The sequence below is a fragment of the Solanum dulcamara genome, chromosome 1, assembly GCF_947179165.1.
Source record: "Solanum dulcamara chromosome 1, daSolDulc1.2, whole genome shotgun sequence".
NCBI classification, from domain to species: Eukaryota; Viridiplantae; Streptophyta; class Magnoliopsida; order Solanales; family Solanaceae; genus Solanum; species Solanum dulcamara.
Window position 1 is genome coordinate 61,037,515 of NC_077237.1, and position 4,444 is coordinate 61,041,958.

The following is a 4,444-nucleotide window of genomic DNA, read 5'->3' on the forward strand; positions in this document are numbered from 1 at the left end:
TTCGTGCCTTTACTTACCTGCGTACTTTGTAACTCCCCATGTCGTCACTTACCTCCTCCTGTTGATGTCGTCCTCATACTAAAGTCCAAGGTTAGTATAAGGAATTTTTCCTATGACTCAGATTTATAGCACAATCTCAGATGTGAAAGAAAAGTAGCATCCTAAATGTCTTGTAGCCTCCTGTTTATAGATGTTTCATGCAACACATTGATAATCAAGACTCTACTAGATACGGTCTATAGACACTCTAAGGACGAACTGCTCTGATACCACTTCTGTCACGATCCAACCCCGTAGGCCATGACTGGGTCTGATCTGAACCCCCATATATATGTCTATCAGTTGTGGTCGAGTCAAACTATAAATAACATAATACCATGCAATAAAACCCTATTGGGTGATAACATTTTCATAAACTAGTAGCCTCTTTCATTTGTGTCACATCATGAAAGGGCATGCAAGCCGAAAAGGCTGCCATAACATAATAACACCTACCATACATCATGTAGACCCAACTAAACCAAACTTATATACTTAACCCACATATACATTGTCGCACCCTATTTTCGAACGGATCGAAATAGTTCACAACATAAAAAAATGGCTATGCCTCTAATTTTTGAAATTGTTTGTTTAGAGTCGTCACCTAATTTTAAGGAAAATATTAGAAAAACCATTGTAAATGTAAACTCTGTTTTGATTTGCGAAACCTGTGAGATTCTAAGTAAGGGTTTTAGTTACTCGAGGGGAAGGTATTAGGCATCCTTCAGAGCCTATCCGAAAATAGTCCTTAAATTTAGTTTTAGAAAAATGATTAGGGATATTTATTCATTTTTGTTTATTTTAGAAATATTAAGAAAAAGGGTTTTCATTAAATTTGAGAAAAAAGGTAAAAATATAAGGTATGTCATATATATACGTCTTATATATGAATGAACCAAATTTAATAATAAATATTTTATTGAATAGTAAAAATAAATAATAAATAATATACTTAAAATATATAAAAAATTTATATATGAAAATGCAAATGTATACTTTAAAATCATTTAAATAAATAAACTTACCTAATTTATGATAACTAAAATGAATGTCTAATATTAGCAATAGTTATTTTATTTGTAATCATGATAAAAGAAAATAAATAAAAAAGTGAACAAGATAATAGACAAGTGTAGATATATGGATATATAATATGTTGTAAATCTAATTTGGGTGAAATCTCTAATAAGATTAAGGATGCCAACAATCATTGAGTTTTAAAATATTAAATTATCCCAAATATATATACAAACAAAAATATTTAAAGGTCGACAGGAAATAAAATTATCTACGTTCTTATTTTCTTCGGATCAGCGCCGGCTCATTAATCGGAAGACAAAATATATAAAGTTTTTGTCATTTTTCTGCTCGGGTCAACTTTCATCATTTCCGAAGGGCCTAATTACCCCTACCCCTCTTAAGTTTATTTATTATTATAATCCTAAAGCGATCTAAAAGAAATAATAAAAACTAACGTCCTAAGGGTGTCTAACGTCCCAACTTAATATCCAAGAGGCATTGGATGTACTATTAGGGTAGGTGTTAGACTAAAGAAAATGTAGGTTTCTTAATTAGACACATCGCCAAACAAAACTGATGGGACGAGCAATTAGCACATAAAATCTCAAATAAGCCTCTAGATTAATTAATTAGCATGCTTGAAAACACAGATAAATAGTGAAAGTTGAAATAATTATGTGTGTGTACATACAATCAAATATACGAGATTTAATGCAAAAATTCAAACATGATAAAATAACGACATTCTTGATAATTTTTTAATTATTAACTAATAATATTTATAAATCCTATAATATGATTTTAGTTAATAACATGTTGAAGATTTATTAAAATACTATAGATATGATTTCAAAAAATGGAATAACATGATAAAACATTTATTAGAAGCCTATGGGCATGACTTTTACGCATAGTATTATAAAAAATATTTATGAAAACCTACAAACATGATATTTATTTAATTGGTATGTTAGAATTATAATACATATATAAATGATTTTTTATACGATAAAATATGTTAAAAGATATTGTTAGGTCCCATTGACCTAATAGGCTCGAAATATTCTTACCGACATGATTTTATATATTTGAAATAATATTAAATCTTATAAACATGATATCTAAGTGATTAACATATTAAAAAATATTAATTAACAATAATATAAGCATGATATATTAAAATTATAAAATCCCGTAACCATAATTTCTAGATAAAGTATACACTGGAATATTTATTTAATCCTATAGGTATAATTTCCTTATGAATCAATATGATGAAAATATTTATAATCTTACAAGCATAATTTAATTTCTATAAAATACTAAAATATTCATTAACTCCTATAGACATGATTTGCTATATGATATTCAACATAAGATCTCATGCACGTGATTTCCAAATGACTAGCATGTTAAAAATATTAATTAAAATATTTAAACATGACATAATTAAAATTGTAAATCCAATGAACATGATGTCTACACAAAATGGCATTTAAATCTAAATATGATTATTACTACATTCAAAATTATTTAGTAAATCCTACATATATAATGTCTAGATAATTAATATGATAAAGCTATTATTTGAAACTATATTCATGGTTTTAGTTTTAAAGTACAGGTTATAATGTGGAAATATCATCAAAGTAATTATTAAATGAGATTTTTCATAAACAAAAATAACACATAAAATAAATAAATTATTTTTTTCTTAACATGCATGATGATAAACGATATTTAACGAACTACTCTTAGATCATTTTTATTATTATTTTTAATATATAAAGTAAACATCTTTAAAAAAATATAAAATTTTACATCGTGAATAAATGGACCTAAACATGTGGAAATGAGTAGTATAACTAGATCACATGCATTCAAACACATATAAATTTATGATGAACTAAAAAATAAATAAATAAAGCAAGTAGCAAGTATATCCCCTCCCTATATATTTTCCCCAATTTTCATTATTTATATAGAGAATTACTTACAAAATTATTACAAAAACCGCATAGAGAAACAAACAAATAAAGTAACATAAATTACAAATAAAAATTCGAAGTAGAATAATAAAATTTCGGATCCCCGGTCCAGGCGAACTCTTCTTGTCTTGAACTTTAAAGTTCAAATCCTGCTAAAGCATAAGGAAAATACAAGCAATATACAAATATGTAGCGATATATCATGATTATACAATCTTACTACAACAAAGCAAACAAACAAAGCAAGAACATATTTCAAAATAATAAACTAATATATTGAGGAAAATGGACTAACCCGGATACTTCAGCTAGATAGGTAAATAGAAATCTAAACCTCAATACTAAACACTAGAAATAAAATATTGAAGTGTGCAAACAACTCTTTCTTTTTGTGTTTTTTTTTTGTTTGTTTGAGTGTTAAGAATGTGAAGTAAGATATTTTCCTTCTCTTTCAATCCCTTTTTTTTTGTTGTTATTTTTGCTCTTGTTTCTTTTTGTTTTTATGTCTCTTGTCTCTGTCTGTGTCTATGTCTGTCCTCTTAAAATGAAGATGGAGCTCTTAATTTATAATACCGAAGAAAAGAAAGAAAACAGTGATAGTGTTCAAAAATTCAATGAAAAAGATTGTATTTCAAACTTTGTCAGACAAGTCAATGAAAGACCATTAATTTCCAAAGAATATCAAGATTTTTAAAGTTGTCAACAAAAATCAAACAAGATCTGTTTTTTTTCAAAATTTGATCAGAAATTCATTCAAAAACATATTTCAAAAGTCAATAAGGTCATGCCAAGGGGACCACTAACAATAATTGTAAAGAAATTATTCAATCAAATTTATAAACAAATTTAAACTTTCATCAGTGTATAATATTCCAGATTTCAACATGTAAACAAATTCAATGTATGGATCTGAACAAAGATATAACAAAAATATTTAAACTTTCAACATAGGCGTTCAAAACAGAATTAGTATCGAATTCTAATAGATCTACGCCACAGTTGAAACAAAATTATTGAACTCACTTAAGACAAAATTATCAATCTGTGATTTCCACATAACAAACAACATCATAAATCTCATATCAAATTCTTAGGCAAATTAAACTTAACATCTCATTATCTTGACTTAGCGATCAATATCGTAAAAAATCATATTAGATCCGTAGCCAAGTCGATCTTCAATAAATAAAGTTTAAACAAAAAATTTAAAACGATGATACCGGAAAGGATCTGTAAAGATCCGTCTTCAACAGAACGATCTGATCTCTCATTTTTGCGGCATCTCGTCTTCATCGTCGGAGTTCACTGGAGCAACTCCTCTCGCCGGAGTTGGGTGACGCAGTGGCTGTTTATTGTTGTTGTTGTTGTCGGTGGCTAGCTAGAGGAGTTGTAGC